The sequence below is a fragment of the Pan troglodytes genome, chromosome 14, assembly GCF_028858775.2.
Source record: "Pan troglodytes isolate AG18354 chromosome 14, NHGRI_mPanTro3-v2.0_pri, whole genome shotgun sequence".
Taxonomy (NCBI): Eukaryota; Metazoa; Chordata; class Mammalia; order Primates; family Hominidae; genus Pan; species Pan troglodytes.
In genome coordinates, this window is record NC_072412.2 from 55,958,784 (window position 1) to 55,980,234 (window position 21,451).

At 39.0% G+C, this 21,451-nt stretch overlaps 1 long non-coding RNA gene across 3 annotated transcripts in view; it reads left to right on the plus strand.

Moving 5' to 3' along the window:
- The window catches only part of LOC104001837 (uncharacterized), a 262,940-nt gene that overhangs the window by 33,032 nt on the left and 208,457 nt on the right, over positions 1 to 21,451 (plus strand). For 2 of the 3 annotated variants that reach the window (XR_008538815.2, XR_001708725.3), the window contains exon 2: positions 4,504 to 4,599. The exons of the other annotated variant lie outside the window; for it this stretch is intronic. This is a non-coding gene — a long non-coding RNA (uncharacterized LOC104001837). The remainder of the gene's footprint in view (positions 1 to 4,503; positions 4,600 to 21,451) is intronic. 3 annotated transcript variants of the gene reach the window in all.

The window sequence follows — 21,451 nt, forward strand, 5'->3', positions numbered from 1 at the left end:
TTTTGTGACTGTATTATTTCACTTAGCATAATGTCCTTAAGGTTCCTCTATGTTGCAGCATGAATCAGAACTCCCTTCCTTCTTAAGGCCAGATACTATTCCATTATCGGCATACCATACTTTGCTTATTTATTCATACATCCATGGACACTTGGGTTCTTCCACTTTTTGGTCATTGTGAATAATGCTGCTATGAAAATGTGTGTACAAATATCTGCTTTCAATTCTTTTGAGTATATACCTAGAAGTGGAATTACTGGATCATATAGTAGTTCTATCTTTAATTCTTTGAGGAACCTACATAATTTTCTCCATAGCGACTATACAGTTTCACATTGTTACCAATAGTGCAAAGAGTTCCGATTTCTTCACGTCCTCATCCACACTTTATTTTCTGGGTTTTTTTTTTTTTTAAAATAGCCCTCACAATGGGTGTGAGATAGTATCTCATTATGATTTTGATTTGTATTTTCCTAATGATTAGTGATGTTGAATATCCTTGCCATTTGTATATCTTTAGATAAATGTCTATATAAGTCCTTTGCCCATTTTTAAATTGGTTTCATTGTGTTTTAGGAATTTATATATTAGGTTGGTGCAAAAGTAATTGTGGTTTTTACCATTACTTTTATTGGCAAAAACTGCAATTACTTTTGTACCAATTTAATACTTTGAGTATTTATTCCTTATCAGATTCTGTGTTGCAACTATACATCAACTTAGAAAAAATGACATCTTAAAAATATTGAATCCTCCAATTCATGAGCAAGGTATGTTTGTTCATTTATTAAGACCATCTTAAATTTTTTAGCAATGTTTTATTATTTTTGGTGTATAGCTTCTTTATATTTTTGTCAGATTTATTCCTAGAATTCTGTATTCTTTGATGTCATTGTAAATTGTATTGTTTTTTGAATTTCATGTTTGGATTTTTCATTGCTTATATACAAAATACAATTAATTTTGTATACTAGTATTGCAATGCTGTAATCTTGCTATATTAGTTAGCACACTTACTAATTCTAGTAGCTTCTTTGTACATTCCGGCAGATTTTCCACACAGATGATCTTGTCATTTTCTTGCTTTTACTTCTCTATTTCCAATCTTTATGCCTTTAGTTTGGACTTCATTACATATTGTGCTGGTGGGAATCTTCAGTATAATGCTGAACAAAAGTGGTGAGAACAGATATCCTTGTTTTGTTCCTGATCTTAGGGGAAAGGAATTCAGTCTCTCACGATTAAGTGGGATGTTGGCTGTAGATTTTTTGTAGATGTCCTTCGTTTATTTGAGGAACTTTTCTTCTGTTTCTAGTTTGCTAAGGGTTTTTATCAGAATGAAGGTTGCATGTTGTCAAATGCTTTTTATACATGTATTGAAATGATATATAGTTTTTCTTTTTTAGTTTGTTAATATGGTGAATTACAGTGATTGATTTTGGAATGTTAAATCGGCTTTGCATTCCTGGGACAAACCTCACTTGGTCATGATGTATTATCCCTTTTATATATTGTTGAATCTGATTTTCTAAAATTGCATTGAGAATTTTTACATCTGTTTTATGAAGAATATTAGGTTGTAGTTTTCTTTTCTTGAAATATTTTTGTTTAGTTTTGTTATCAGTGCAATGCTGGCCTTGCAGAATGAATTGGGAAATCTCCTCTCTTCTTTAATTTTCTGGAAGAGTCTATGTACAAATGGCATTATTTCTTCCTTAAATGTTTAGTTGAATTTACTTGCCATTAATCCCTTCCAGTGCAGTTTTTGTCTCTAGGAGTCTGATTTAGGTCTTTAAAAATAACTCCTCCGTTTCTGTTAAACTTTTTGAATATATGGAATACAATTTTAATATCTTTTTAAATTCCTTTGCCTGTTAATTTTAACATCTGTGTCAGTTTTGGGTTGTTTTTGACTAATTTTTCTCCTCAATGTTTTCTCATTTCTTTGCATGCCCAATAACTTTTGTTTGAATGGCAGACATTGTGATGGTTATTTTTTTTAATTCCTATACATGTTTGGGCTTTGTTCTGAGATGCAGTTAAGTTACTTAGAAACTGATCCATTTATGGCTTACCTTTCATATTTGGAAAGCAAGACTAGAACATCGTTTAGCTTAGGGCTAATAACCTTCTACTACTGAGGCAACATCTTTCTGAATATTCTACTCAATTATATGTAAAATTATAAGGTTCTTCAATCTAGTTACGCAACAGTCACTTTTTCTGACCTCATGTGAGCTCCAGTTGCTGTTCTTTGTAATTCTTTTAGATGGTTCTTCCCCTGGTCTCTGCTAGCTTCCTCAGCTGTGTGCACTGATTAGTACTCTGTTGAATATTCAGGGGGACCATCTACAGATGTCTGATTCTCTTTCCCTGCAACTCTTTGTCCCCTCTCTGTCCTGCCAACTTTAGCCATGTTGGTCTTTCCAAACCCTTGCTTCATTTCTTCGTTGTAGGGAATCGTTGAGCTGCACTGGAGTTTCTCATTCCTATGACATGGCCTGGAAACTTTCATGTCAGTAAGTTAGGGCTTTGGTAGGGTTCTTCTCATTCGTTTTCTATCTCATGTCTTCTGTTGGGTTCTGTCATGATGATTATTCACTATTGTGTTCACTTTCTTGTTTCATCGAACATATTTTTAATATTTTATCCAGTTTTTCTAGTTTGCTTTTGTAGATGGTTTGGTAGTAATTACCTAGTCTGCAATTATTGGAATAACAGGCCTCAGACCTTTTAATTTCAACAAAATTTTTTTCCAGAGAAGTGAGCAGCTATTTCAGGTCTGCTGGAGCCCTAAGGTAGAGTCCAATTGGGATTGAGAGCTGACCATCTGGCCAGTCTGCAAGTTCTTGCAGAAGAACCTACTGCTGAGGACTGAGGAGTGTGGGAGTGAGAGGGTGCTTGTTCCGAGGGGAGAAGGAGCCGGAAATGACAGCCTTGCTAGAGAACTGAATCATGGTTATCAGAGAGGAGGAGAAAGAGTGAGAATGCTGCCACATACTCATAGTTCTTTCCTGTTCAGATCCCATTCGATTTGTGAAGTGTGACATTGAGAGTCTGTTAAAATTGAAATGCACTTTTATAAAAATTCTGCAAAATATGGAGCCATAGGCTCTCTATCAACAGGTGGGAGTGAGAGGCAGTGAAATCTGAGTTATGACTGTTAAGGTGACTGTTTAAGTATACCCAGGCTGTGAGGCCTGGGGGAAATCAGGTTACACAGAAGCCAAGTTAACCCGGATCCAGCTCCACCTTGCAGAGTTTCGTTAACAGAAGGGGTCCTTGGTACAAACCCGCTGCCGGTCAGAAACTGGCCTGAGGCCAGAAACTCATTTTACCTTAACCTCAGAATGTCCATCAGATGATGAGGTTCTTGCCTAGGACGGATATTTTTCTAAGTTGGTACTCAGAGATTGACTTAAGAGTCCTTAAAATTTCACAATGAGTCACACATAAGGCCAGGTTTGCTGAAACCGAAAGTGTTGAAACTGCCTGGGGGCAATTTGTCGGTAACCTGTAGGCATTTGAGAAGCTATGAAAAGGATTAATATAATGCATAAAATGAAAGACAAGCAGTAGGGGTGGGGAGTGAGAAAACTATTTCCAGTGAACATAGCCCTAGTTCAGAAGACGAAATCTATATTTCACTCAGCAGAGGGTACAAATCTGTATTACATTAACTCAGCAATTCTAACCAAAACAAAGACAGGATGGCAAATATTTAAACAGTGATTAAACAGTGCCCAGGCAATAGGAAATGTCTGCTCTTGCCAACTGTTTGCTTGAACGAAATAAAATAAATAAGGGGCATACAAACTGTGTCTTCCTGGTTGTTCTCAAGGACCTTCTCTGGCATAGGGGCAGTTCCCTCAATCATGAACTTGAGTCTCATGGGTCCCATTAGAAATAGCCTAATGAGAAAGAACTCTGAAAACTGTTAATGGCTAACAGGGTACAGAATATGTATTTTTCTTTTAACGTATTTTACGTATATAAATGGCAGGGTACAATCAGAGCAGATTTCCCCACCAGGAGGTTGAATGCTTAATTCAAAACAAACGCCTATTGAATTTGATAGTAGATCTCTCCCCTCTCTCCCTAATTTGGCTTTTTGCCAGCTGTTAATCTAATTGCAGGGGTGGCAGCCTGAGATTCTGTGGCCCTCTAGGGCAACTCAAAGTACATATTGTCATTACTAATTATTATATAGTGTTGCTGTGATTAAAAGCACCACTGTCCTTTGAAAAGCCTCAAATGAGATGACAGCACAGAAGCACCTGAGTGTGCCCCATAAACTGATATTCTATTTGCTGTGCCATTAAAGTTCAACAATGCCATTATGTCTTAAGTGACAATGAAAAGTTCCCATTCCAGCTTTTAGTCAGAATGACCACAAGTTTGATGAAACCCCACTCAACCTCTTCTCCAATCATCTTGAAAGTGAAGCTGTTTGGTGTGTTGGTGTGAGGTAACTAACCATGGTGCTACTATGTGCTTTTGTAGGCAGAGCTGGCCTGGTGACTTAATTCACATTGGGACACTTACTGTCACATTCATCGCACTGGATTAAATACTGCAACTGAACAGCCAAAAGAAGAGGTATCGCTATAGGTTGAGTGATATCTTCCCCTCAAAAGATGTGTGGAAGTCCTAATCCCCATTTCCTCAGAATGTGACGTTATTTGGCAATAAGGTCGTTGTAGATACAATTAGTTTAGATGAAGTCGTACTGGAGTAGGGTGGGTCCCAAACCAAGATAACTGGTGCCTTTATAGGAAGGGGAAATTTGTACACAGGGAGAACGTCTTGAACATAAAGACAGAGGTGGGGAGATGTAACTCCAATCCAAGGGATGCCAAAGATTGCCAGCCAACCACCAGAAGCCACGAGAGAGACCTGGGACAGGTTCTCCCTCACAGCAGAGTGAGTTCATGTCTTAGCCTGTTTGAGCTGCTATAACAAAATACCATAAACTAGATGGCTTATAAACAACAGATATTTATTTTTCGTAGTTCTGGAGGCTGGGAAGTCTGAGATCAAGATACCAGCAGATTCAGTGTTTAGTGAGGGCCCATTTCCTGGTCCACTGATAGTGCCTTCTGACTTCAATATAAATTATGTCTTTATAAGAAGGTGTCTTTGTGAAGACAGAGACACATGAGGAGAATGCCACGTGACAACTAAGGCAGAGACTGGCATTAATGCAGTTACAAGCCAAAGAATGCCAGAAATTGCCAGTGAATCACCAGTAGCTAGGAGAGCAGCAAGGAAGGACACTCACCCGCAGGTTTAGGAGGGAACATGTCCCTGCTGACACCTCAATTTTACACCTCTAGCCTCCAGAATTGTGAGAGAATATGATTCTGTTTTAAGCTGCTCAATGTATGGTGCTTTGTTATGGTAGCCCTAGGAAAGGAATACAGTCAGGAACACTCTTGTCCATAGGCAACATGGGATGTAGCAATGTATAGCCAAATCTTTCTCCTCCCACCATACAGAACACATTCATTCAAAGAGTATAAATTGGCCCAAGCTTAATAGACATTCTCTTTTTTACTAGTGGGTCAACACAAGTATAGGCCAGGTTAGTTCTATAGATAAAACAGAATTTGAAATGTGTAATGTTAAAGCCAAAGGTCCAATGGCTATTTATTCCACATTCTATATAACTACCCTAACTCAAGCAGCCGTTCTAAAACCCCAGTGACTAGGACCCTGAAAAAATGTTCTTTAAAGTGTTAGAACAGAGATTCAGACTCTCAGAATTTGCTGTTTCAGTTTGAGAAGATGAAGAGTTTGAAGATGAGAAGACTCAAATTTGAGTCCAGCACCCAGCTGCCAGTCTAGCAGCCCATTGTAGCCCCCAGAGAATGAAAATGGAATGCTTGGTCCAATCCCCATGGTGGGTGTCCTCCAGGAAGCTCTGGGGTTCCCAACTGGCCTCCAGCCATACCAGGGCCATATAGATTCCTTAAAATAAATATCTATTTGTGTGTTGCCTTTTGGTGGCTCTGATCATCTATAGCATCAAGTCTAAGCATGATGCTTGAATAAGCCTCCATGATTTATGCCCCCTCTGGGCTCTGGGCTCCTGTTCCATCACACTGTCCCTTTAGCTTTATATCTAGTTACACAAAATTACTTGTTGTTTCCACAATAAAGCCTTATGTGTCTTGTCTTTGTGACCTTAACTATCACTTAAATTGACAATGCCCTTTCCTTCTTTTCCTACTGAAACAACCCTAGTTAATCTTCAAAATATTCATAAGGGACACTTTCCTATGAAAGCCTTCTTTGACAACATCCTCCAGATAGACTTAATACCTTTTTTCTTTGTATAATTTTTTACCTGCTCCTTTACTGTGCATCTCAAACTATATTTAATAATTTGTTTATAATCATCTTTTAATTAAACTGTGAGATCCTTGAGGGCAGGAATTGTATTTTATTTATATAGGATGCCCAGTAGTAAGCATAGTGCCTATACCTGTACAGGTGATTAGTAACTGTTTAAATGAATTCTTCATTTAACAAATATTTCTTGAGACTTTTTATGTTGCAGGCATTGTTCTGGGCCTTGTAGATATGGCAGTAGTCAAGAAAAACAAAGACCTTTCCTACCTGAAGCTTGTGTTCCGGTAGAGAAAATGGATAAACAGATAAAAATAATAGACATTGCATATACTTTCAAGTAATGATATGTGCTACGAAGAAGAAAAAAGGCAGTGTAGGAGGTTGTGGGTCGATGGGATTTCTCTTAGATTCGCAAATCAAGAGGTGATCAAATGAAACTTAACCAAAAAAGACAATGACTTCTCTCTAACCAAACTTGATTACTGATAGTCTTTTTCCAAGTCAGCTTAATGTGCTGTTCAAGAGAATCAGTGTCGAAGGAAGGAAATGTGCAAGAGAGTCCTGTATCAGACACAGTGGGCAGGGAGCTTTACATCTCTCATCTTATTGGGCTTTGACAACACCCTTCAAGATAGGTGCTGTTGCAGATGAATGACAACCTGAACTTCAGGGAGGCCAAATAATGTGTCCATGTGGAGTGTCTGAGTGTGTAAGCCAAGGTTCAAACCCCGGCCATCCTGGGCCACTTGTCAACACCAGTTCTACAGTTGAATTCTATGAATACTTATCAGGTGCTGACTTCGTGTCAAGCCCTGTTCTTCATGCTCAGCATACACCAGCAAATAGAATAGACAGAAATCCCTGCCATTTCAGAAAGTAACAAGTGTTGACAAGGATGTGGAGAAATTGAAACGCTTGTGCACTGTTGGTGGGAATGTAAAATGGCACAGTTACTATGGGAAACAGTATGGTAGATCCTCAGAAAATTAAAAATATAATTACCATATGATCCAATGATTCAATTTCTGGAAATATACCCAAAGGAATGGAAAGCAGGATCTTGAAGAGATATTTGTAGACTCATGTTCATAGCAGCATTAACCAAAAGGTAGAAGCAATGCAAGTACCCATCAACAGGTGAATAGATAAATAAGATGTAGCCTATATGCATTTACCACACATGGACTATTATTAAGTCTTCAGAAGGAAGGAAATTATGACATATGCTATAACATGGCTGAATCTTGATGACATTATGTTAAGTGAAATAACCCAGTTACAAAAAGACAAATATATGGTTCTGCTTATATGAGGTACCTAGACCAGTCAAATTCATAGAGAAAGTAGAAGAGTGGTTGCCAGGGGCTGGCAAAAAGGGGAAGTGGGTAGTTAGTGTTTACCGGGTACAAAGCTTCAGTTTGAGAAGATGAAGAGTTCTGGAGACGGATAGTGGTGATGGTTGCACAACAGTGTGAATGTACTCAATGCCACTGAATTGTACACTTAAAAATGGTTAAAATAGTAAATTTCATATTGTGTGTATTTCACCACAATTTTAAAAATCTCTGCCCTTGTGGAGCTCATGTTTTAGTTCAGGGACATGAACAGTAAACAGATTAAATATGTAAATCATAAGCTATTAGAAGGAGATGAGTGATATAGAAACAGAACAGATTGAAGAAGATTGGGAGGGCTGGGAGCAAGGAGAGTGTGTTTTCAATTTTAAACGGGGTGGTTAGTTTCATGGTCTTCTTCAGCTAGAGTTAAAATAAGTCGTCAATAAAGCTTGTCAGCCATGAAACTGGGGTATCTTCCTTGGCATCCATGCTTTGCCCAGAAAACTCTGACTTGTTGGAATCTTGAGTGGAAATTTAAAGTCTCTCAGAAATAACTTTCAAGTATCAGTGTAGGAAGTCCAGAGCACACAGAGGGGAGGAGGGTCTGTCACTGGGCAGCATCCAGAGGGACTTCATTTTCAGTGTGTGAGGGAGACAGCCAGGCGGGGCGTGCACATTCAGGGAATAATAAACAGTAAGAGGGAGAGGGCAGAAGACAGGTGGAGTGTGTTGGAAGTGGGTACACTAAGGCAAGGCAGGAGGCTCTAAAATGTGTAGGCTGGATGATGGGAAGTAAGTGCAGTGTTTAAATTTTTATTGTAAATTAGTTATTTACTCCATCCATTGATTCCTCTAGCCAGTGTTGGAGGGACCAGCTTGGCACGTGCTTCTGGGCTCCTTCCTGGGGATTGGGTGCAAGAATGGCTGCCCTCAGAGAATGAATCACAATCTGGTAGGAAAGTAAAAACATATGCACATTGGGAATATTTAAATAGCAAGACTGTGTAGTTTATACCAAGATGAGTGATCCAGACAATAGATGCTGTAGACAAGGATGACAGTCAAAATATCTGTCAAAATGTCTAACAGCCAGTACTGCACAGGCATCAGACTGGATTACGATGGATGCCAATCCCATCAGAACACACTGTGGGAGTGGACAATCTGTACCCCATGAATATTAGCCCTGGTATGGCAGCATTGAAGAGCAAAGGTCTCTAGGGACTGGGGCCACTGCGCAACAGTTCAGGGAGGAGATAGAACTCAGACTGAGCCTGGAGAGGTGGGGAGGGAGAGAGAAGCGGGAATAATTAAATTAGTTTCATGATGTAAGTAGGATTCTTAGAAGATTATTCTGACAGGTATGTGTGGCATGGAGTAGAGTGGGAGGAATGAAGGAAGAAAATTGGTGAGGAGGCTGTTCTGGGGATTGAGGTGTGAGATGAGAAGAATGGAGGACTCCCTATTGGAGAGAAAGGCTTGACCCGTGAGCCAGGGAGAGCTGAGCGGCGAAGAGTAACTTGGAATCATTCCGCCAAGAGCCAAAGTATTTATTTCTTACCACGAATTGTTAAAATGTGACTATGAAGAGTAGTAAAAGCATAATAAGGTGTGAACTTAAGCCCTTGACACTCTTTCCTCTCCCTTCCCTGAAATTCCTCTCTTAAGATCCAACAAGGGACTCGAAAAATAATATTGTGAAAATGGCTTGCAAGACACAGCTGGATTCCTCACAGGAGTAGCTTTGTTAGCAGAAATTGCTCTAGGATCTGCAGTATGCAGAGCACAGAGATGGGCAGATCAACCTCAGCCTCTGGATTGGGTTTGGGAGAAAGTCTCTTTAAAGCCCCCAGCACTATTCCTGGGAAGCCCCACTTTAGGAGTTATGTCCCGGGAAGGTTCCTGACCTGCTGTCCTAGCAAAGCCCAAGCTTCCCTTCTTGTCAAAGTTGGACTTGGGCACCCTGCTGTTCAGCTCTCCACCTAGGCAAGCTTTGTGTAGCGTTCAGGAGGCTCTAAGAGTTGTAGGGCTTCCCTTCTGCAGTTTTAATTTGAGTGTTAATAAAAAAAACTCTTTAGGCAAGTGATAATATTGGTACAGACCTCTTTGAAAAGAAGAGAGGAAGATATACGACCGAATGCATTTCAACTTCCACAAGAGCTATTTGAAGAGGATAAAGATGAAGGGTAAAGGGATAAAGTGGGTGGTGGAGTGGAAGGCCAGTTGGAGTAGTTTATTCTATAAAGAGTGAGATAATTGGGTGGCCATTTGCAAACACACACACACACAAACACACACACCACACACACACAGACACACAAACACACACACAATTACACCCTTCACTGTGCACCAAATGCATCAAGGATTTATATATTTTAATATTAACTTTCATAATACAATCTTTTATACTATGAAAATAAGTAAATATACCACTTTCTTTTCTTTCTAAACATTCACTCACTGAAGGATATCTAGGTTGTTTTCATTTTTTGGCTATCACCAGTGAAGCTGCTGTGAACTTTCATGTACAGATTTTTGTGGGAGCATACGTTTATCTATCTGGGATAAGTGACCAGGTATAGTACAATCACTTCTGGGTCATATGGTAATTGCATGCTTAGTTTTGTAATAAATTGCCAAACTGTTTTTCAGAGTGGCTGTATCATTTTACATATTACTTATATATGTATATATAAATTTTTTAAATAAGAAAAATTTTATTATATAGTTTTAAAAAACATGACATCAGATAATTTTGTTTTGCTATCATTATAAAGTGAAAAATGAATGTTTAATATGTTAAGAATGGAAATCATGCTCACAGTATATTCTTTTAAAGATAGTTTAAAAATAAATTTATGAAGAAAGAGAGATTGATTTAGTTAGTATTTAGTTAATATGAACTTCTATAACAAAATACCATAGACTAGGTAGCTTAATAGCAGAAACAAAATTCTCACAGTTCTGGAGGATATGTGATTAAGTAAAACATGCAAGACAAGAATACTATAAATAGCACAATATGATTTTAAATAAATGTTCAATTCATTAAAAAAATAAAGGTACACACACATGCAAATTCTTGCTTAAGGACAAGGTTATGAACCTTGGCAAGTCACCTCCATGGAAATATTAATGTATATCATGCACAAGGAGTGGAGGAGCATCACTGGGGGTGATTTTTCTTCCCCAGGGGACATTGGCAATGTCTGGATGTATTTTTTGTTGTCATGACTGGTGAGGAGGATGTTACCAGCATCTAGTGGGTGTCAGCCAGGAATGCTGCTAAACATTGACAATGCATAGGACAGCCCCTACAACAAAGAATTATCTACCCTCAAAGTCAATAGTGCTGAAGTTGAGAAATCATGGTTTAGGGAGTCTTGATTAAAACTTTTCAACTGGGGTACCCTGAGATGGTGAAATATACTAGTATGCTTTGCTTCACAGTGTCAACTTTACTCGCATCTGCAGCAGGTGAGTTATAATCTTCACAGGAGCCAGCTCCTGGGGAAAGACTGATCATAGAAGAAATTCTCATTGGCTTTGACCAAATCCTTCTCCTTGCCAATTAGGAAATATTGACTTTCTAATCTTTTAGCAAAAGCTCCCTCTGTATTTGAATATATGTTTGGTTATAACAAATAACTTGTTTCCACAAATGGAAAAAAGTATCGTAAATGGCAACAGATATAGTTTAGTGCTGACTTTAGATGGTGGCTGGACCTCCTATAGGACAGGCAAAGCTAAGTACTTTCTACTCAAAGCCATCAAACAAAATGCTTACAAATTAGAATGTAATGGCCATTGCTTTACTTGTTTTGATAAACCAGAAAAACAGGCTTCAGCTTATTGAATCTATTATTGAACCCTAATTAGCTGTGGTGTTTGGACATTCTGAGGCCCATGGTAAGATAAATAATATTTATGGTTTCTTCCATGTATCAAATAATTGTTTACGGAATGTAGTATAGTATGGAATGCTCTCTTCTCTCAGAGTTTAGACCACAGAGTGACCAGGCGCTCATTGTGGGGTTAGGGTTGAAACGCTGGAGCCCAGCGTGGGTAATCTTCGCGTAGACACTCTCACCGCAGATATCAGAGAGCTTAGCAACATCTCAGGCTCATGCAGACTCCTCGCTGGTTTCCTCACCAATGCCCTTCGTGTCGCCATGTGAGCTTTGGGTGGAATTGAGGAAGGGCAGCATTAAATACACTGAGTAATCTGAAAATGAAGGGTGGGGGAATTAAAAACGAGTTCACTTGGGTTCAAGGAACATTTTTGAGGATGTCAGCATTTTCCATGTTGGGGGAAAAAAGAGATTTTTAAAAACTTTTCCCTCAGAGAACTTGCTAAAATCTCATCAGTGCATAAGTGAAAGGAGATAGTGTGGAGAAAAAAATTTTAAGCCATCACCAAAAAGGTGAAGTCCCAAAGATACAAACCAAAATTCCAAAGTAAATACATCAGTGAAGACAAACAGAACTGGTCTCAGTTTCCTTATCTGTAAAATAGGCAGAAACAATCCCTTATCCTAAACTCTTGAAACCAGATGAGTTTCAGAATTCAGAACTTTTAGTATTACAGAAAGATAATAAAGTACACATTGTCATTTATTATATAGAACACTCAGAGGCATTGGAGGTCAATATCCCTTAATGAAACACATTAATTTTTCTGTAGTGAAATGTGCACCAAATGAGTTAAGTAAAGACTGTAAGTAGCCTCATGTTAGTTTGTTAGGTTTTGCTGCCAAGTAATTTTGCTTTAGACTTATGAAAAAATGTTCAGTTTTCAGAGATTTTAGATTTCTGAATTGCAAATGAGGGATGGTGTACCAGTGTCTGTCTCAAAGAGGTGTCCTGAGAATAAAATGCCATAATGGATAAATTGTGCACACTGCTGGTGTATACTAAGCATGCAATAACAGTGGCTATTGTTACTAGGTTTTTGTTTTTATAGGTAAAAGTATTCAGATATTATAATTATAATATTATTATCAGCATTGGAATTATTTTGGGTTGATGTATGTTTCTTTTCCATTTCTTCTTTCCTTTTCTCTCCTTTTCTCCTTAACCCCCCACCCCTACTCCTGTCTGCCTGGCTGTCTCCCTCCTTTCCCCCTTCCTTCTTTCCTTCCTTCCTTCCTTCCTTCCTTTCTTTTCTTTTCTTTCTTTCTTTTCTTTTCTCTCTCTCTCTCTTTTTCCCCTCCCCTCCCCTCCCCTCCCCTCCCCTCCCCTTCCCTTCCCTTCCCTTCCTCCATCCTTCTTTTCTCCCTCCCCTACACAGGGCTTTGACCTTAATATCCTTGCATATAACAAATGATGTGAGTGGTCATCTCTCATCTGGTTTGGTTACTGGACAGACTCTTTAAGCTTCATCTGATTGTGTATGAATAGAAGTCCTCTTATTAAAGAGATAAAAACCAAAACTAAAACAAAAATAGTAAAACAAGCAGCACGCATCTCACTTGTCTTAGATTTCTGTGCCCTTTTTTCTCAGCAAGACCCAAGTATTCTAACCACAATGATTCTGATGACCAGGAATTCCAGAGCTGGCAGCCTGGCTGAGTCAGAGGGATTTGAGTTGGATCAGCACAGAATCCAGACCAAAGTCACGGTGAACTGGCATGAAAAACAACAACAACAGCAGCAGCAGCAGCAGCAGCAGCAACAATATAGACACATGCAAAACACAAAGCAGCCAGCTACCAGCCACCTCCGAATTGTATCCAAATGAACTGCTACTCATACCTCCACTTCCTGGGCCCCATTTCTCTGATTGCTTTCCGACTGCAGACCTATTAGCCACAGTCTCACATTGTTCTAGATCTCTACTTTCTCCCTTTCCTTGCTTTTGGCTCTGCCTTTTCTTTCTTTCTTTTCTTTTCTTTTCTTTTCTTTTTTAAATAAGGCTTCAACTGCTCAACTTCTCCCCTTTTAAATTATGTTATGAACCATCCACAGGGGAGAAAAGCCAACAAACTCATGAACTACATTTTGTTTACAAGTTCGTTTCTAAGTCTGATTATTTATTTCTTTAATTTAGAAGTTCTATATCCCCAAGAGGACCTTAGTAACTGAAAGCTGCTCTTATTTTACTAATATATTTAATAACTCTTCATTTTTATAGTAAGAATGAATCTAGGCTTGCCAAATATTTTCATGGTAAAATATTTTAATTCCTCTGAAGAAGACGGAGGATCTTAACCAAATGACTTATGCAGAGAATACAGGCATAGAAAAATGGAACAAATATCATTGTTAATTGTTTTTTCTGTGATGACAGTTTACTCTGTAGCAGCAATTCTTAAACTTGGTACCTGGTATTAGTACAGCAGGTGTTTTGGAAAAAGTAAAAGGATTCTGTGCCCACATAACTTTGTGAAACTTTACTTTGAACAAAATTAAGCAGATTTCATTAATGTAGAAACAGTGTTCCGGACATACAGTGTTTGAAATATTGGCACTGGCCTACTGGCAGGTCAGTTGTTAGGTCTTGACACCCTCAGTTTTCTACCAAGGAAAACTACTCAGTTAACAAGCTACTGCTCATAGGCAGCCATAGTTGGACTTTTCCCCTCATCATGGCTGGTGATGGGAGTGGGCACTGAATTCCAGGCTGGCCAGATCATGGACTGGCCACAACTGCCAATCAAGGACAGGACCAGTCAATTAGCAGACAACACATAGAGGCCACCGGGAGGCAGCAGGGTCCCTGAGGATTTCCGAGGAAATCAGTCAGGTATAGGTGGAAGCCTTGAGAGATGAAAGAGAAAAGCAGAGTGGGAGGCAGGGTGGCTGATAGGCTGTGTCAGGAGCTGTGGATGGGAGACAGGAAATCCAAGTTACAGAGGAGAGGTGGATGGACTGCCTGCACCAGAGGGGCAAAGAGGTAACCTTATTCCTAGATCAACTCTAGGACCTTCCAGTTGTCTTTTGCTAGGTTAGGCTGTGCACCTTCCTGATTGCCCCAAGACATTCCTGTTTTTATTTCCAGTGACTTCCACTTCTAAACTTACTCATTACCCAATGCATTCTCGTAATACATTCTATCATAATTTGAAGTAGCTTGAGGACTTTGTACCTTGTAGCTAAAAAAGTCTAATGAATGCTTCTGGTTTATTCTTAAGGATTTTTTTATAATAACTTTTTTTCTCTGCAAAAATAATACATGACAAATTGAAAACCCAATGAAGTACAAAGCAGACAATAAAAATACCTATAGTTACCCTCACTCAGTCACTGTTAAATTTTGGTATATATCTGTGAAGGGCTCTTTCTCTGTTTTCGAATTGCAAGAATGGGTGCACACCACATACACTGTTTTCTATTTTTTTAACCTAATTATTGTAAATATCTTTTTCTTTTTATCACAACATATTTAATTATTATGTCATATTTTGTTGTATGTCCAAAGTTCAATGAATTCTCAATGGTTGAACATTTTGGCTGTTTATTTATTTTTTGCTACTGTAATCAGTTCTGTGGTAAATCACCTTGAAGGTAAATATTTGCACACATTTGTAATTATCTCTCAGGATAAAGTCCTAGAAGGGGAATTGTCAGGTCACAGCATATGCACGGTTTTAAGGATTAGAATACTTATGGAAATTACTCTTCAAAAGGTCTAGGCTAATTTACATATCAATCCAGCAGCCTCTCGTAGACAAGCTTTGTTTTCTATAGCTTCTTTTTGGGCTTTTCCCCTGTCCTGTAGAAGCTTCTGGATTTTAGTGTTGATTGTCCCACCCTTTTGATTTCAGAGCATTAGCCTTCTCTCTAAGCTTTTTAATGCTTTGCAATGAGATTACTAGTTCTATAATTTTCAGTGCTGGCTCTGGCTGCTTTGTCTCAGAATACCACTGCAATTTTCTCTGTTTTTTCTTTTCTTTTTTTTTTTTTTTTTGCCAATGGATCTATTGAACTGCCTAGTGAGCAGTGCAGGGGGAGAAAGGTGAACCCAGTTTCATTTGCATCCCATGTGGCTTTGGCAGCAGTAGCATCAAATTAAACTCAAGCCCCGGAAGATGTGCTTCCTTTGGAAAATGAAAGACCTACAAAGTTCAAGGAGCCCATTCGTGGCAAGTAAATTAAGAGCATAAACCCAAAGAATGTCTGCAGTTTACAGCTTGGTATTACACGGTTGCTTCTGATTGGTATAATCTGTCATTGCTGTGATGTGTTTAGAGACAACTCAGATTACACTCCTGATACACTAGCTAGGGCCAACCACCTGTGGCCCTAGTCAACGATCAAAGATAGTTACCACAAATGCTATTTGAGGAAATAATGGCTTAGAGTGGAATAAAAACTGCAGTGCTGCTTTTATTGTGTAACTTTTCATCTTACGTGCTTAGCGGAACAGGGCATGAGAATCCTATTTATTGGCAGTAAGACTCTTTCTTTTACCCTTGGTGTCACAAGGGCATTTGGGGAATTTTGCTGTTAGTTAAAAGTTCCAAGGCACCAAGCGCAGGCAGGCTGAAGAGATGAAACTTGAGCCAGTCATTTTTACTGCCTGTTTGCTTCTCTGGTAAGAACTTCTGGGAGAAGCATGAGGCTACCAGTTAAAATGTGTAGGTTGGACTTTTGTGGATTACCTATTTAAGTATTCATGTTTTCTCTAATAGAATAAGTACATGCCATTGAGAATAAACTGTATTTATTCATACATTTATTTATTCATTCATTTTTCCCTTATTCAAAGTCATCAACTGAATATCTATTAGGCGCCATGCACTGCATATATTTAAAAAATATTTGCATGCATTTTATTCAAGAGTTTAAGTCCCAGCCAAAGCAAGAATTTTAGACTTTATTAATGTGCCTGGTTTTGTTACAACCTAATAATCTGCCTCCTGGGAGCCTTTAAGTCTTATGGTCTTATGGGGGTGGTGTAGGATGATTGGGGGATTGTCCTTTAATTAAATAAAAAGGCATGAATTGTTTGACACAGCGGTCATGTGAAAAAGGCAAGTTGTTCTCTAGTGCACAACAAAAAGATCGGAGCCCCTATTTCCAAGAAGTGTATTTTTTGGGGATGCAGGATTGGGGACCTACGCTGTGCCTCTGCGGTCACTTGGTTTCCATGGTCACTCTTACCTCTGGAGGCCGTTCTTGTTTTGGCATTGCCTTCTCCTATGCAGGGTGTTGCCTCTTGTCCTTTATTACCCCAGAGTACTGCTGGTATGAGATTATTGTGTGAAGCTGACTTTTCAGAGGGCTGAGGCTACCCTTACTCTGATACTAGCTACAAGTTCAGAGGGTTTGCCAAACAACCCTCCAGTTTGATAATTTACCAGAAAGAGCCACAGAATTCACTGAAAGCCATACTTATGATTCATTACAGGAACAGGATACTAGTTAACATTAGCCAAGGAAGAGATGCCTTGGACAAAGCCCAGGAGGTGTCGAAATGTGGAGCTCCCATTCATCCTCTCTCGCTGGCATCATAGAGAGTATTACCTCCTCCCGACCACTGTTTGTGGAAGTATGCAGGGCATTGCTGGGCAGGGAAGCTCATTGAGCTTTTGGTGTCCAGAATTTTTATTGAGGCCTAATCACATACTATCTGCATGGCTGATCTTCAGTCTCCAGACCTTCCCAGAAGTTTTGGCTAGCATCTTTCATCCTCAGTTCCTCTGCAAGTGTGAACTGATACAACATGGCCTAAAGCCTCCATCACAAATCACGTAATTAGACTCTCTGATTGCCAAAGTCCCCAGGCAAACAAAGATACTCCCCTTAGACTGGACACTCCAGGGGCCTAGCATCACCTTCTTGTACCTGAGGGCAAAAGCCAGAGCTTTTGTGTGTGTGTGTAAAGTTAATTCTTCACTAAACAATTATATTAACAAAAATTTTCTAGAAATTTATAGATCATTCTTAATCTCACTGACTAGGTCTTCTCTCCACCTTGTGGACCCTGAAAACCTGAGACAGGTCTCAGTTAATTTAGAAAGTTAATTTTGCTAAGGTTGAGGACACGTACCTGTGACACAGCCTCAGGAGGTCCTGATGACATGTACCAAAGGTGGTAGGAGCACAGCTTGGTTTTATACATTTTAGGAAGTCACGAGACATCAATCACTATGTTTAAGATGTACATTGGTTCAGTTCAGAAAGGTGGGACAATTCAAGGCAAAGGCGGGGCAACTTGAAGTTGGGAGGGGGTTTCCAGGTCATGGGTAGATAAGAGACAAATCGTTGCTTTCTTTTGAGTTTCTAGTTAGCCTCTCCAAATGAGCCAGTCAGATATGCATTCATCTCAGTGAGCAGAGGGGTGACCTTGAATAGAATGGGAGGCAGGTTTGCCCTAAGCAGTTCCCAGCTTGACTTTTCCCTTCAGCTTAGTGATTTTGGGGTCCCAAGATTTATTTTCCTTTCACAACCTCTTCATTTTCCATTATATTTTTTGAAGTTCCTTCTTTATCTAGACCCTCTGAATATCATCCTTTTACCTCATTCATGGATGCATATTCTTTCTTTTTTAGGCTGCCTTAGAAATGCAAAATTCCCCTCACTTTGCTATGCAGAGCAATCCATCTCTCTTGGATTTGCCTTAGTATAACCAGGAGCCCAGGAGGCCTCCCATTCCTTGTCTGCAAAAGCCTGTCCATACCCATGAGGTATTTTCCTCAACAAAACAAAACAAAACAAAACAGGAATCTATTCCTGACTCCACCTCTCCTTTAGAAGGCCAATCCTGAACAAAAGTAATCATCAACCATAAATTTCTATACCCAGTGAAACTATCTTCACAAATGAAGGTAAAATAAAGACAATTTCAAGCACACAAAAAATGAGAGTTTTATTATCCAAAGTCTCTCACTAAAGGAAGTTCCAAAGGACATATTTTAGGAAGAAGGGAAATGGTTCCAGAAGAAACATCTGAGTTACAGGAGGAAAGTTGAATAGACAAACAAATAACAAACAGAAAGGTAAACATGGGTAATTAAAAAAATGCAACTGCAATTGGTTTTTGTTTAAAATAAGAACAATTTATTTTCCCCTTACAGGTACATTTATGATTATATTGCAGGTGTTAAAAGAAAAACTTTAGAAAAATTAAATTTAGTAGAGTTTAATTGAGCAAAGAATGATTCACGAATCAGGCAGTGTCCTGAGCCAGAATAGGTTTGGTGTCACCTTGTGCTGGCTTGTGGTTGAAAAAGATTTATGGACAGAAAAAGGAAAGTGATATACAGAAGACAGAATGAGATACAGAAACAGCTGGCTTAGTTACAGCTCCACGTTTGCCTTATTTGTACACAGTCTGAACAGTTAGCTGCCTTTGATTGGTCCAAACTTGGTGATTGGCACAAGCATAGGTGACAGTCTGTGTACGCATCCAGTTAGATTACAGTTCACTATGTATGGAGAAACCTTTAGGCTGAACTTAAAATATGTAAGAAACCAGCTTTAGGCTAAACCTAATTTAACACAGGTAAATCTCAATTTAAATACTATTGGTAACCTTTTCTCATTATTGCCTGACAAATGATGTCCCTTTTCCTTTAGAATTTTCAAAGAATCCAATCCTTTTCTTTTAGTTGTCAAATCAAGTGTTTCTTAGTTTTCAACTGAGTAAGAAAACTTTTTCATTTATTATTTACTAGGGTCAGGAGCATTTAGTAGCAATGATAAAAGTGCAGATCAGAGACTACTTATATTGAACAAAAGTGCTTTATAAGGTCTCTATTCAACTGGACATTTTGTTAAGTATTTCTAGTCAATGGATTCCTACGTGGACTGTTGAAACTTTAAGCTCAGGATAAGTGGTCTGGATGTGCAGTGCAGTTTAGTAAATGAACTAGAGCTCGGGTTCTATTTGCAACCCAGTTTTTTGGAGCTGAAGGGGCCCTTGGAACTCTTTAATCCCAGGTAGAAAAATGGAGACTCAGGAAAGCAGCACAGAGCATTTGTTGTCTGAGATAAGAGAGATGGGGCCATTTGAGAGCTCTGACCAGGCCCCTGGCAGGCAAAGGGCTGCAGAGCGTTGAAATTGGCAAAATTGACCTGTACTTCTCCATGTTGTGCTTCTCCTCAGTACTTTTGGGAAGCCGTGTGACTGTCATCATTCCAGCTAGAACACTTTCTTCCTCCAGAAAGTTTTGTGATCTGTTAACAATCATGTCTGGACCAAAGAATTTGGGGAAACTTGAAGCCAAAACAAATTTATCTAAGATTGTTGTTGTTTTTAAACAAGTGGCCAGCTTTGCAAATTTATGGATTAGTCCCCAAAGCTTGTGCTCTGTAATTGACCCTTAACAGGTTAGCAGTAGAGGAGAAGAGAGACAAAGGCCACACTTTAGGGACTAAGAGCTATGAGAGTGTCGAGAGGTTGGGAGGGCTGTGTGTGTGTGTGTGTGTGTGTGTTTGTGTTGTTGGAGAAGGATGATCAGGTGTAGGAGAGAAGGGAGTAACTGCCACATTTGTGAATTTGGAAGCAATTTCAAAATCTCTATGTGGAGACTTTCTTTTGTTATATGGACAAACCTGGGGAAAGCCTCAACAAGTTGAATGTCTTAGATCTCCACATTCTATTTTTTTTTTTTTTCCCCAAGAGAATGCTTACTTAGTTGCAGGAAGCAGCCTCTAGGTGTGCAGGAGTGCAGATGCATGTCTTCCTTCTCTTCTAGTGGCTGGGACTCTTCCTGGGCTGGCATGGCAGCAACTGTGGGTGGGTGGTGCAGAATTTGTGCTGGTGTGGGAGGCCCTCATAAGTGACCCAGCCTCTGTCATTTCCGAGATGTTCATGTGGTGATGTGTCCTTTGCTCTAAAACAGTTGCTGTCATTTGTGATAGGTACACAGAAGTGTATGGACACAGGTGCAAATTCCCAGACCCTTACCTGTCACCAGGAGGCTGGTGGACTTTTCCAGCGTATTTGCCCCCTTTTCGTCTCCTGAATGACAATGTTGTGAATTGCGTGGGGGTTCAATGGAAGTGTTTTACTGACTGGGGATTTTTATTCTTGCTCATTATAATATTATCTTCTCTTTATTTCCTCATAAATACTTTAGGTTTCCTGTTGTAACTTTTGCTTTTCAATATCCATTTTATCTGGTGGTGATGATGATGATGACAATCATAGAAAACAGTTACATAGCCATCAGAATGTACCAGGCACTGCTCTAAACACTCACCTTATGTTAATACATGTAGGCCTATTATTATCCCCCTTTTATAAATATACATGTTCTTAGACCTTTTCCTTTTATTAAATTAGATTTTCATTCTTATGTTATCCAGTTTTATACCCAAAGTTTTAGTTCCTTTTAAATTTATCATTCTGAAATTTTTATTGCTAAAAATTATTTCTAAGATAAGTTGTATTGTCCAATATTTTCAATTCTTTTTCTTATTTTTGTATTCTACTTGCTTAATTACATTTAATAATTATTTTCTTTAATGCTGCCTTAGGGTTAACATTTTTCATTTTTTTAATCCACTTTTAAAAAGTTCTTTTTTTCCTATATACAGGGGATAGAGAAAAAGTTACACAATAGCATAGGGACACATTCAGACAAATCCAAAGAGAGCCAGTGGTATGCGGGGAGCAAAAGATAGGGTGAGACCATCCTAGAGTAAAAGGGAACAAGAATTAACCACAAGCAACTTCGGAACCTGAATTAGATGCTGGTACAAAAACAAAACAAAACAAAACAAAACAAAACAAAACAAAACACAGCAAGCAAAGATATTCTTAGGACAATTGTGGAGATTTGAATATGAACTGGAATAATGGTTCA